This window comes from Carassius gibelio, chromosome A4, assembly GCF_023724105.1.
Source record: "Carassius gibelio isolate Cgi1373 ecotype wild population from Czech Republic chromosome A4, carGib1.2-hapl.c, whole genome shotgun sequence".
In the NCBI taxonomy this organism is placed as follows: Eukaryota; Metazoa; Chordata; class Actinopteri; order Cypriniformes; family Cyprinidae; genus Carassius; species Carassius gibelio.
In genome coordinates, this window is record NC_068374.1 from 5,260,120 (window position 1) to 5,274,673 (window position 14,554).

The following is a 14,554-nucleotide window of genomic DNA, read 5'->3' on the forward strand; positions in this document are numbered from 1 at the left end:
CCTCCCCGTCCGCCGAGGCTTACCCGTCTGTCGCGTGCGCTCCCTTCAGACGTCTGGCGAGAGTCTCCCGGACGGGCCTATGCTTGCCAGCCGCAAGTGAATCTCATCCAGCCGATGCCGTGAGTCGGGATCTCCCTTCGGATGTTGCCAGAGTCCTCCTTGTCGGCTGGCCCAAAAGCTTTTTATCTGCCTAACCGAGAGGACCCAGACGTCCGTCATCCTGAGTCTCAATCTCCTGTCGGAGGCTTCATGGGCCCTCTCGGTCAGCGTTAGGCCCTTCACCCACTGAATAGCAGGGGCTATCAGCCAGTAGGGCCCGTACGCCGACACCGTGACCTATTCCGGTCGAGGCAACTCGGGTCCTCCCGGTCGGGCACCACAACCACGCCGCTCCTCCTCATCGGCCGGCAGGGCTCACCGATCCAACGCCAAAAAACTCCAGTTGAGCATCGGCCCGAGCCCTACCGACCGGGCGCCAACAACCATGTAGTTCACTAGCTGCAGCTGGTAGGGCCTACTCTCTCAACGCCCAAGTCGCTCCCTCCGGAGTACGTAGGCCCTTCCAGCCTGCCAACGAGATAACTTCTCAGAAACCAAATCAGCCCCCGCCAGTACTCTGCTTTTTGGGGGGCATTCTTTAAACTGGCGGCTGTCCTCCTGTACATTTGCCTTTTTGGGGGGTACTCTAGCTTCGGGCAATTCCCGAGCTCGGAGCCCTTCCCCGGACAGCACGCCAAATATGCATACCATACCTCAGCTAATTATATGTAAGCGTGAACTAGTGAAATATTGGATGGATGGCTTGATTTTATATACAGTATAGACTATGTACAGCAAATTTAGATATGTGCCAGCCAAAGGAGGATGGCCTCTCCCTGCTGAGTCTGGTTTCTCCCAAGGTTTCTCCCTATACCTTTTAGCTGATAATGCTCATTCATCAATTTGGGGAGTTTTTCCTTGCCACTGTCTCCTTCTGGCTTGCTCACTGGGGTATTGAGGCACAATATTGTCAGTGTAAACTGTGTAAAGTGTTTTGTAAAGAATTTAATAAATGCATCATGATTTAGAATGTACTTTTGTCCCTGTCATGCACTTCTGTTTACTTCAGTGTCTTGTTGGTTTACTGATTGACATTAAAAGTTTTAAGTAGAATGTTAATTTTGTTCCCCACAGAAGTTTTTTTTTTTTTTTTCATTTTTTTATATATACACAAAGTACAGACCAAAAGTTTGGACACACCTTCTCATTCAAAGAGTTGTCTTAATTTTCATAGAAAATTGTAGATTCACGCTGAAGGCATCAAAACTATGAATTAACGTGGAATTATATATGGAATTATATACATAACAAAAAAGTGTGAAACAACTGAAAATATGTCATATTCTAGGTTCTTCTTCTGCTTTGATTACTGCTTTGCACACTCTTAGCTTTCTCTTGATGAGCTTCAAGAGGTAGTCACCTGAAATGGTCTTCCAACAGTCTTGAAGGAGTTCCCTGAGAGATGCTTAGCACTTGTTGGCCCTTTTGCCTTCTGTCTGCGGTCCAGCTCACCCCTAAACCATCTGGATTGGGTTCAGGTCCGGTGACTGTGGAGGCCAGGTCATCTGGCGCAGCACCCCATCACTCTCCTTCTTGCTCAAATAGCCCTTGATGCCTTCAGTGTGACTCTACAATTTTCATATTCATGAAAATAAAGAAAACTCTTTGAATGGGAAGGTGTGTCCAAACTTTTGGTCTGTACTGTATAAATTTTTTTTAATGGACCTCATTTGTTAGCACAATTTATATCACACTATATCACACATGGAGAATACAAGATAATGGATAAAAACATATGAGTAATTTTCTTTTTATTTGTTATTGATTTGGTGTACCATTTTTAAACCTGAATTTGGGGATAAAATTGTTAGTTTACTTACTGTACACAACATAATTAAATCATCCTGTAAGACCAAAATGGTGATCCCATTTTACTTTTTGAGAAACTAAAAGCTTAAAAGCAGTTTACAAATTATTTTATTTTTTACTAGTGGATGTTCTCCATGAAACAGACAAAAATGAAATGCTTTGCTAAACTATGCAATGGCATTAGCTGACCCACTCAACACATATGCATATTTTTGTTCATAACTGTCAATTTAACAACAAACTTCACAAAGCATTTGCTGTTCCAAACATAGATTAGGCATAAGCCAAGGACTCAACAGATGCAAAGTTTTTATTTCAGGTTCTAATTTAAAACCCACATATTTCCTTAGTTTCCTGTTTACACTTGGTGCGTTCAGGGACCCCACAGTTTATAGAGTGGTTGGAATTTTTTTTTTTTACTTTTTAATAATAAACTATATATATATATATATATATATATATATATATATATATATATATATATATATATATATATATAGTTCTCATCTATATAGTAATGATGTATTTTGGAGATTTTTGGAGACTTTTTTACCTATTCAGCACACAATTCCTCAACTATACCACTTTGCTCTAGGACCAGATCATGAGTTAAATGTAGAATTGCAGTATTTATGCTGGATAGGTTTTTTTTATTTTATTTTTTTATTTTTTTACAAAAAAAACCACAAAACAATTCCCATTCATTTTCAGTGTTGTCCATCTGACCCCAAAGGCCATGAGTGTTAGTTTTGTTTTTTTAACACACCTTTAGAGCAACCGTTTCAAGCCCGAGTTTTTTTGTAAGTGTATTTGTGCATAGATTTAATTTTAATTCCACTGAGATTTTTTTTTACTAAAGAAAAGTCAATTGGGGTCATATAGACCCAAAAGGATATAACAGAGATTCATTAAAACGTGCATAGATCCCTCATTAGAAAATTCATACCTGATGTGTTAATCACTGTTCTTTCATGAAATTAAATCAATGCACTGTTTTAAAAGTAGAACACATGTTGATCATTAAGACAGTTGGTCAGTGAGCTAATCAGTCATGACGGATTGGTTGTTCCTACAAAGCATGAGAGCTTTAAATAGAGGACAGGATTGAATCTACTATTGTTTGGTGTGGTTGTGTGAGACAGGCATCTGGTCAGGTAATGTTAAATTATATTTACAAAATATTTTAATCTACACAGGGGTCAAAAGTTTTATGTAAATGAATAAAAAACCCTTAGACTATTCTCACTCTCTCTTAGACTACTCTTTAACTCAGGAATGCTTTGTTCTCTATAGGGCCACAGCCTTTTAACCCACCTGAGCCAGCTAATGGAGTTATTTAGGCTTCTTTGAAAAGTGCATCGTGTGTCTGTGTGTGGGCACGTTTTTGTGACCCATCAGGACAACTTTTGTATTATGACATGGGTATGACACGTGTAACGAGGAAAGGGTGTCTTTTCTTATTTTCTTTTTAAGGAAAAATGCACAGTTTTCTGCTCTGGTTAGGTGTAGGGTGATAGAATATACCATTTATACAGTACATAAACCATTGTGCCTATGGGATATACCCACTTCACAAAAACACTCGTGTGTCTGAGCAGGGATGGCTCTAAACTCTACAGGGTTGTGACACTTTGGGAATTAAGTTTGATATCCTTGCTCTTGTTGCTTGTGAGCACATCTTGGATTATTTTGTCAAACCATCCACGTTTGTACGCAGTTTGCTGCTTTTTGAATAGTATGCATTGTTTGTAATCTAGTTGTCATGTTAAGATCTTTATTTTGTTCATTGTACTAACGTATTTTTTTTAATGCTTTACTGCAGGAGTGTGACTGCAACACTCGTGTGGTGGTGTTTGATATACAGCACCACAATGTCTTTGAGTGTGTGGAGAAAGACAGGCAAGTGACAATTTTTTAAGGTTTCTCATTAAACCTGAATGGAAAGAATAAGTGATATGTTGGGAGTAATACATTTAAAAAAAAGTATGCATTTAGCAGACTTATCCAACACAACTTACAGTGCATTCAGGTAATTATTTTTATTTTTTTTAACCCAACATGTGTTACCTTGGAATCGAACCCACAACCTTGTGCTGTTAACGCAATGTTCTACCACAGGAACACTAGTACATACTAATACATGCTGTTTCAAGACCACAGGATGTCATTCTTGCTCCCAGTAGTATGTGAATGTATTGGCTGTAACTAATGGATACCTGTTCTTCAGCAGCATAGCAGTTTAATTTGTCAAGAATTAGCATTAACATTGTCTCTGACATGACAGACTTTAAAGTGTTACTGTAGAATTTATTCATCCATAATGGTTGTCAAGTGAAATTGCAACTTGAGTTTTTTTTTTCTACTTTTTTTTTTTCTTCCTGTGAAACTAACTGGAATCACATTGAAGCCATCATTTCAACATTCAGGAAAAGACGATATAATTGTAAACAGCTACAGCAAGATTTCAATCATCCAACAGTTGTCATTTGCTTTTGATGATGGTCTGAGAGACACTAGTGTAACAAGGGATTATCAGAGGGTAAATTTTACTTTTTTTTTTTTTCTTGCTGAAAAGTTGAAAGTTTGCAGATGCTAATTAAAGTAGGGGATATGAGGTTTATCCCTGAATTTACTGAGGTCTGTGTTAAGCAATGAGCATTTGAAACAGTTTTAATTGTCAGAGGTGACTATCCAAGTCAAGATACTCTCTCTTTGCTTTGAGAAGCAGACCCTGACTCGAAGTCACAAGCAAGTAATGAGGAAGACCTATCAAGTAGCTGACAAGACTTCCAGCATGGCTTTAAGCGTGTGGGGTGATAGCCAGGTTGATGTTGGAAAGTGGTACGAGTTACAGAACGTGTCAGTCCGGCAGTTTGACATGAAGCCATGCATTTCGACCACTTTGCAGACTGAGATCAAGGTTCTGCCTGACTTGGGTAACTGCTTTCAGAGCGATGAACATGCCATTATCACCACTGAGGGAGACATAGTTGACACTGAAATCAGTTAGTCACTTATGTCCAAAACTGCACAAAATGGATGCAGTAAACACACCACTCTTATGAATCGTTGCATTAACCCCTTACTAGTAAACCCCCTTTTTTGGCATGGAGACCGAAATTACATACCCAAAATAAAAAGGTTTCTGCTCATGATTCTTTCTGACTAGATACATAATCAACCTTTGTTCACAAAGCTGACACTTTAAAGTTTACTGTTCAGGAATCAGAATCACTCAGACTGTTATGATAATAGAGATATATAAGCTCAAACATAAAAACAAAAATAAAAATATTAAAAACATATGTTTTAAATGTATTTAAAAAAATGTTGATGTAGGAAATGAGTTTGAAAACACAGTGTAGCTAAGGCCACAAGTCTTCCAAGACTTCATAAAAAATTTCATAATCGAATCTGTAAAACTGTGAATTTTATGAAATATTTTCTAAGGCCATGTCATGTGTGTTTTTAGAGAAGGCCAATCAGATTGATTTATGGCACTTGTCATCTCTGTAAGATCTCACATGTAAACTCTTCTGTGTATTTTGTGTATGTTTCACTGTTGAAAACTGCCTGAATCATGATTGTATTGTTCTCACCAAACGGTTCTTTCACACCTCCGCCAAGTATGACACATTATCCGCATTATTCTTTTATCATTATTCTTTTGTTTTTATTCCACCTTTATTAGCCTTGATTGTGGTTTTTCAGGCTTTACAAAGCAACAAAGCAGCGATCTCACTTCAGTCTCTCTTTGCATTTAGCCCTTATTTATCAAAAGTCTTACTATAAAAATACAACAAAACATTTTCTTACGACCTTACGTGAATTATTGAGACAAAAATGCATTATGAAGAAGAAAAGCACCTGCTATTAGTAGCATTGGTGCTAACGTTAGCATCAAGCTACATCTGACAATTTATGAAATTATTAGTACACTTTTACTCAAAACTCACTTTAAACCCCGATCGAGTGTTTATAATAACTTCCTTTAGCGATCAGGGGTGGAATTTGGTCGTTTACTGTTGTAAAAATATGTTATTTGTAGCCATTTTCATCGCTGCACAAGTTTTCCGATGTACATTTTCGATTTTTTTTATAAAAACGCCCCAGATCTCAAGAAATTCTCATACCAAGCTTTACTATCGTAATCGCGGGTTTATTATTCGGATATTTTGTGTGTACAGAGGTGTTTCAGTGTTGTTTTGGCCAGATAACTACCAGGAAGTGTGCAGGAAGCATGTGACACGATGGGGCGGTGTCCAGATATGAAACTCTAAGATTGACGTTTGAAAGACCCAATCAGAGTCTGAGTCACACACCGCACGAGCTGTGACTACTGCACGCACACACAGATCGCTGGGAGAGGCTGTTTATCATCTGATCGCGTAAATCCGTGGAAAATGAATAGAAATGACGATTCTGTCTGAAGAAATATGAAGTAAACATCAGTAAATATATCCATATATCTCCGCAGATATGCATCTTTGGTCTAAAAATCCTTATTGACGCTGTTCAGTGAGTCTATGTGAACACAAATAAACCGCTCTTGACGTGACTGAATATGAGTGAGTTGTGAATTTCTATTCAAAATGTGGCATAATACGGATTTATTATTTTGCACTCCTGACATAAATCACTAAATATCTGTCACTGCAACAATGTTTTATCAAAATATTGGTCAAATATCGAAGCTTGAGTCTTTAAACTTTCCATTGATGCACAGTTTGTCCAGATGAAGTAAGACAGTGATGTTTAATGTGCTGTGAAAGTGAAACAATAATAAACTGGGGCCGTCAGCGATGTTTGCACGCAAAGGGGTTAAATGTGACAATTGTTGTCGTTTTACAAAATGCAAGTCCAATGTAAATGGCCATGTATGAATTGAGGTAAATGGAGTTCACAAGAAGATCATAATGGATGATGGCCATCTCCGTGAGGTCTTAAATTTGTCTGAAAAATTCAGAGATACAACCGATGACCTGGCAACCAAAGTCTTAAGTCATGACCAGCTTAAGGTCCAAATGATGGGCCGTGTACTTGTAAAGGCAGAGTTTGTTGACGTTAGTGAAAGTGCTGCTGCCTTCCCTGGTCCAAGTACTGCCGCCTTCCCTGGTCCAAGTACTGCTGCTGCCTTCCCTGGTCCAAGTACTGCTGCTGCCTTCCCTGGTCCAAGTACTGCCGCCTTCCCTGGTCCAAGTACTGCTGCTGCCTTCCCTGGTCCAAGTACTGCCGCCTTCCCTGGTCCAAGTACTGCTGCTGCCTTCCCTGGTCCAAGTACTGCTGCTGCCTTCCCTGGTCCAAGTACTGCTGCTGCCTTCCCTGGTCCAAGTACTGCTGCTGCCTTCCCTGGTCCAAGTACGCTGTGCATCCCCTGGTCCAAATGCAACAATGGACAAAGTTGTGTCTGATGCAGAATCAGAAGGGTTTGATTTTCTTTTCTTTGAAGAAAAATAATTTAAGTCGTCTTTCAGGGATGTTTTTTTTTTTGGTTGGGGGGGGGGGGGGGGGTTAAGGGGAGCTGTTGAGTTGTTTCACTATGCTTTTTAATTTTCTTCTACCCCGTGATCTATGCTTTAAATACTGCTTTAATAAAAAGCCTGTTTGAGTTCCATTTCCTAAGTTTGACTTCTCGTGACTGAAGTTCACAATCACTTGTTTAACTTAAATGTAGGTTTGAAACTTTCTTTTTAATAAAGAGCATCTTTAACCGTTGCACTTAAACGAAGCCACAAAAAAATGGTACAGCTATTAATACTTATGCTGTTATGCCTTCAGAGACTCTGGGTTCTTATTTATTTATTTTTTGGTAAATTAAAGTTGGTGGCTTGTTAGCTTAACTCCATGTTTATTTGGAGTAAATGTGCCATACAGTTTTTTTTTTTTTACCTTGGGCTGGGTGTGGGACTAATATTATTGAAGGCTCTTAAATCCTAGTAATGATCCTGCTATACAGTATATCTAAAAAAAAGTGAAATACAGAAGGTGTTATATTGTTACATATGATATAGATGACGCTAGTGCTGAAAAGCCTATTTTACCTTTTTTCTTTATATACTATGGAGTAAAGGGTTCCAGAGATCAGAGGCAGCCAAAGAATACAGTAAGAGAATGAAAAGAGCCACATCAGGCCCTTAAATGTGAGAGTGGAATTTACATACAGCACAGTCACTATAATGAAGATCTGTTTTAATATAAAAAGGAACACAGAGCAAGCACTGACTTGCATGCTAAACAAGGATATTCATTAAGTGTAGTGCAGAGCAAGTACAGCAGAAAAGTGAGGTACATTAAAAAACAGCTAATTTCAGAAGAAGAGAAGTTCAAAATTTAGAAGATCAGATGAGAAGGACCATTTCTGATTCAAGACACACAGAAATTCCAGTGTCTGGAACAGAAGCAACACAAACCACCCTGGATTCAAGCCCACGACCTCTCGAGTTTGGGACCAGTGCCGTAGTCAAGTGCGCCACATTAGTTGACACACATTTGAAAAGCCACAGAAGAGAGGTTAAGGTGTGAGAATGATCTCTCAAAAGCCTGAAGTAGCATTTTAGCCAGATAAGCATGCTAAGCTAAAAAATGCTAACATTGCTCAAAGTTAATCAGATAGCTAAAGAGACTAAATTAGAGTGAATAGAAACGTGTTAGCATGTTAGCTAATTAGCATGCTAAGCTAACCTACATAAATCAACTATCACAGGCACGGTCAATTTCGGAGCTGTACATGTCGGGAACGGGAATGAATATCAAAAATCCGTTCAAAATCTGAACAAGATTTCAGGGAGGAGTAGCGAAAAAAAGTTTTTCATTCAATTCAATATGCCGGACAGACGCCATGTTGGAAAATGACGAATGAGACATCATCAGATTCAGCATAACCAAAGGAACAAATGACATAAAAATAAGAAAAAATTATCAACGATTTCAAAAGTTATAAGGAGTTTTGTAAGAATCAACATGGTATTGATGATGCCTACCGATGTTTGTGAAGATTTGTCAAGTAGTTCAAAAGATATAGCAATTTATGACAAAATTCAAAACGGCGGACGGGTGGTCCAGGTGGTCTTGACAAAATTGACATCCACAGATTCGAAATTATCTAAAGAATCCTTAGACACCAAGATAATAATTTTCTGATGAATTGTTCAGAAGTTATAAGCAAAAAAGTGCATTTTTGGTATCTCAACACCCATAGGTGGCGCTGTTCCCAACTTGGACTCTCAAATCATGGTGTAGATGAAGTGTATCAAGTTTGGTTTCAATTCATCAAAGTTTGGTTGAGATACAGCATCTCAACCGATTTTAGGTCAACTTCATTAAGTTCACAATTTAATAATTTTTGAACAAAGATGAATATCAAAAATCTATTCAGTCATTTCTATGCGGCTCAGTCCAAAGATCATCTGAGCCAAATTTCAGAAGAATTGGATCAATTTTGAAGGAGTAGCGTTTAGACGGAATACTGTACTTTTCAAAATGGCCGCTACTGTAATGGGCGGAGTCATAATGTAAGGTATGGAATGGAATCTCCATGAAGAGACAAAATAGATGTACTAAGTTTTATTTTCATAGAATTAGTGGTTCAAGAGTTATTAACGTTTGAATTTTGAATTTTTGGACTGCTGGTGGCGCTATAGAGTTGGGCCTAGAGACCCCAAAGTTACTAATAATGGCTATGTCTACAAATTTCATCATTTTCCCATGTTCCCTTCATAGGGCTGCCATAGACCCCCATTGGAGAAGAAGAAGAAGAAGAATAAAACATACAGCTACAATAGGGCCTAATAATATAAGAATAGCGTTTTCCTTACTCAAAACAAAAATAAAAAAATAGATCTAACGCTTAGTCACAGGCAATACAGCATCATCTTCTCTAGATTTTGGCAAAATGTAAGCTACTTAAAAAATAAAAAATCTATCAACACTCTAAAGACATCAAAGTATTTTTAAGATATTTAAAAATGTTTGCTGCATTGTAAAAAAAAAAAGAAAAAGTTAAGTTGGGGCTCACATCGCATGTTAAAAGCCCTATTACTTTCCGAAATAATGAAGGCTCAAATGCCTGTTGTCTAAAGCAAAATGTTTACAAACATTATAAAAACAGTTTCTCTCCAAAACAAATCCTCTAAAGTTTAGGCTATGAAAACGTTAATCCAAAACCAGATTACCGTATTTTCTGGACTATAAGTCACACTTTTTTCTTAGTTTGGCTGGTCCTGCAATTTATAGTCAGGTGCGATCAAAATTAATTTGACATGAACTGAGAGAAATGAACCAAGAGAAAACATTACGGTCTACAGCCGCGAGAGGGCGCTCTATGCTGCTCACTGTGCTCAGTGCACCTATATCCTACACTGAGCAGCATAGAGCGCCCTCTCACGGCTGTAGACGGTAATGTTTTCTCTTGGTTCTAAATAAATGCGATATATGTTATATATATGTTATGTTATATATTATATATGTTTTTTTCCTCATCATGACGTATTTTTGGACTGATGCGACTTATACTCAGGTGCGATTTATAGTCCGAAAAATATGGTAATCTAAGGTGAAGCTGATACCTCATTCGGCACAAATCCAAATGTTTCCATGTTCCCGACATATCTGGATGCTAAAATGTTATTTATTATATAGTGTTAGTACTTTCAATTATCATTACTTAAAATAATCTTGTCTGTAAACAGTTAATAATCGGTTAAGGAGCATCGGTTAGGAAAAATAACTGAATTTAACATCCCTAGTCAGAAACGTTACAGTGCAAAGAATATAGAATAATAGTTAAGACTACTGTATAATAAGTAACGCTGTATATGCGTCCGAAAGTTGGACTCCAAATTTCATTCTAATAATTATTTTGAGGTTAATATAGCAAATGAAAACTGTTCAGCTTCTGGGAAATTTGAGAAGCTCCTCTAGGCCATTTTAGTTCCCCTCACTCCACAACAAATCATTTCAATTAACATTATTTAGAAAAGAACAAGAATTTAAAATATAAGAAGCTATAGAAATATTAACGAAAAACCAAAACTAATTAATTTATGCTAAAACAAAACTGAAACCATCAGTGGATCTCTCACAAAATCAAATGTTTCCGTATTTAGGATGTATTTGGATGACAAATGATTATAAAAATAGCCTAGTGTTTATTATAACCTAATGTTTTTAAACATTTTGTGACTACATTATGTATATGTTTTTATTAAAAAGCATATATGTTTTCTCTCTCTCTCTCTCTCTCTCTATATATATATATATATATATATATATATATATACGTAACTTATTTTAACCATGCAGCAAACCTTTTTAAATATGTTGTTAATTTACTGAAAATAAATAAATTACTTTTTAAACCGTTTAACTGATTATTAATCGGTCAAAATTAGCCGATACATTTTGCTGCATCATGCGCACTCAGAAACCGGAGACTGAACGAATCAGCAGAGCTTGTACGAGCTTTTGGCATTGTTGAATCTTTCTCAGATGTTTTCAAATGTCGGAATTGGTTAGCACATCTATCTGTGCATGATGGTGTCCAGTGACTCCGGCGAGCGGAGCTTCTCAAAGTTGGGAATAATCAAAGGAGAGCTGCGGTCCTCAGTTGGGCAGGAAAGGCTTGTGATGAGTTCACAGCTGAGTGGACATTTCACTTGTTGGCTTCAGGATCACATTTGCATATGCCTTAGGCTACTACTGGAATTTGAGATTGGTTGACAGCAAATTTCAAATATTTAATGGAATGATAAAATAACATCATTAACCAGTTAATGGCCATTTAAAATGTTTGATTCTGTTTGGAACTAAAATTAGATTTTGTTTCTGTTTCTGGTTCTTTTCCTGTCAATTTAGATTGCTTCCGGTTTTAGTTTTCATTCCTTGAACCAGATCAGAGCCATCATTAAGACTATATGAAACAATTACATACCTCAAGTATATATTGTTTTATTTAAAATATTTTTATGACTGTTGATTTTGTCAGCTATATGCTAAGGATTTGCTCACACAAAACAAACCAGATTTTACACCCAGATGACTGACAGTTCCTTTAAAGTCCAGCCTCCTACAAGTCAGTGAATAATCGACTGAAGGAAGTCAAGTCACCTTTATTTATACAGCGCTTTAAACAAAATACATTGCGTCAAAGCAACTGAACAACATTCATTAGGAAAACAGTGTGTCAATAATGCAAAATGATAGTTAAAGGCAGTTCATCATTGACTTCAGTTACGTCATCTCTGTTCAGTTTAAATAGTGTCTGTGCATTTATTTGCAATCAAGTCAATGATATCACTGTAGATGAAGTGACCCCAACTAAGCAAGCCAGAGGCGACAGCGGCAAGGAACTGAAACTCCATAGGTGACCGAATGGAGAAAAAAACCTTGGGAGAAACCAGGCTCAGTTGGGGGCCAGTTCTCCTCTGACCAGACGAAAACCAGTAGTTCAATTCCAGGCTGCAGCAAAGTCAGATTGTGCAGAAGAAACATCTGTTTCCTGTGGTCTTGTCCTGGTGGTCCTCTGAGACAAGGTCTTTACAGGGGATCTGTATCTGGGGCTCTAGTTGTCCTGGTCTCCGCTGTCTTTCAGGGCAGTAGAGGTCCTTTCTAGGTGCTGATCCACCATCTGGTCTGGATACGTACTGGATCCGGGTGACTGCAGTGACCCTCTGATCTGGACACAGACTTGATCTTGTGGCTACGATGACCTCGGAATAAGAGAGAAACAGACTAATATTAGCGTAGATGCCATTCTTCTAATGATGTAGAAAGTACATGGGGTGTTATGGGAAGTGTTCCCGGTTCCGGTTTACCTAATTAACGCATCCTGAAAATCCTTTAACAGATGTGAAAATTAAAACCATATTAGTATGTTATGTGTATGCCAGGTTAAAGAGATGGGTCTTTAATCTAGATTTAAACTGCAAGAGTGTGTCTGCCTCCCGAACAATGTTAGGTAGGTTATTCCAGAGTTTAGGCGCCAAATAGGAAAAGGATCTGCCGCCCGCAGTTGATTTTGATATTCTAGGTATTATCAAATTGCCTGAGTTTTGAGAACGTAGCGGACGTAGAGGATTATAATGTAAAAGGAGCTCATTCAAATACTGAGGTGCTAAACCATTCAGGGCTTTATAAGTAATAAGCAATATTTTAAAATCTATACAATGTTTGATAGGGAGCCAGTGCAGTGTGGACAGGACCGGGCTAATATGGTCATACTTCCTGGTTCTAGTAAGAACTCTTGCTGCTGCATTTTGGACTAGCTGTACACTAAGTAGACATTCAAAAGGCCCTTTTTACCACCGCACGTACCGTGGCGGTATAAAGTGCATTTGCAGCTTTTGACCGCTGAGTGGCGCTTTAACCACAAGTTATCAAACAAGCGCATCAAAGTACATTTTCACAAATAGACGTCAGTTTTGCCTCACTGACGTGTTAGATTTGATGGCTTCAGTCAGGGAAAAGGAAAGAAAAACACTATAGTTAAAATATTTAATATATTTAATATCCACAGAAAGTTTGGTATTTATGAAGTTATGTGGATTTCTTAGAACAAATTCAAGCAGGATAAATGTCAAGCCTGTGCCTGGACCTGTGCTTATATTTTCTATAATCTACATGGTATTAAACCATATTTTAGATTTGACACATTTAAAAGATGTGCAGTATTATTTATACTATATTAATTATGCGTTATATTATTCAAAAGAAATTGTGGTTTACTTTGCATCGGAGCATTAAAAGTGGTAGCCTATTTTAGGGGGGTTGGCTACATGGATATGCAAAATGTCAATATTTTCATATATTATGCCTATATTTTAATTTATATTTTCAATATAAATATATTTTTTCCTTTAATAAAACAACATGCATTTTTGATATTCATTACCTGCCCTTTATTTTGACATAACCTATTGGGAAAAAGACATTTGTTTGTAAACGGATTAAGAAATTGTTGCATGTTTAAACATGAAGCATTGTATAATTTCGTTCCCATTATTTATGCCTAATTAGCCTAAAACAAGAAACGAATAAAATTAAACCAGCACGATTAAATCTTTGAAACTCTAAAGACGAATTAATAAAACGTCCTCACGATAAAACTCAAGTTCTCTCATTAGAATCAACAAAATACACAATATGTAAAAAAGAGCTTCATTAACTGACAACATAAGTGATTTTAAAGGGAGCCTTCTTTACTTGCTTTTAGTACTGGGCGATAGCATATGGCCTAAAAAATAAAAAATCCGATTTATGATTTAAATCGATTTTAAAATCAATGTTCAAATGACAAAGAAATTTTTCAAAACAAGTTTTAATATAGTTATAAACTTATAACTGAGACAAGATGATAAAAAACTGTGATGTTATTACCTTAATGCTGGAAAGACCATTATTTTATTTTATTATTATTTTTTATCATATATTATTTTTTATTATTATTTATTTTTTGTTAATACTAGCCCATCAGCTGTGCAAATTTTGTTTGTGAGGAAAGTAACAGTACATTTTTGTCAGTTATTTTATCTAAACAGATCGATTAATTTATTCAAGATTTCATAATCAAATAGCCTACTGATAATGTAGTAGCACTGTAAGATTACATTTGTTTGAATGCATTATTGCTAAAGCGATTGCGTGTGAATGT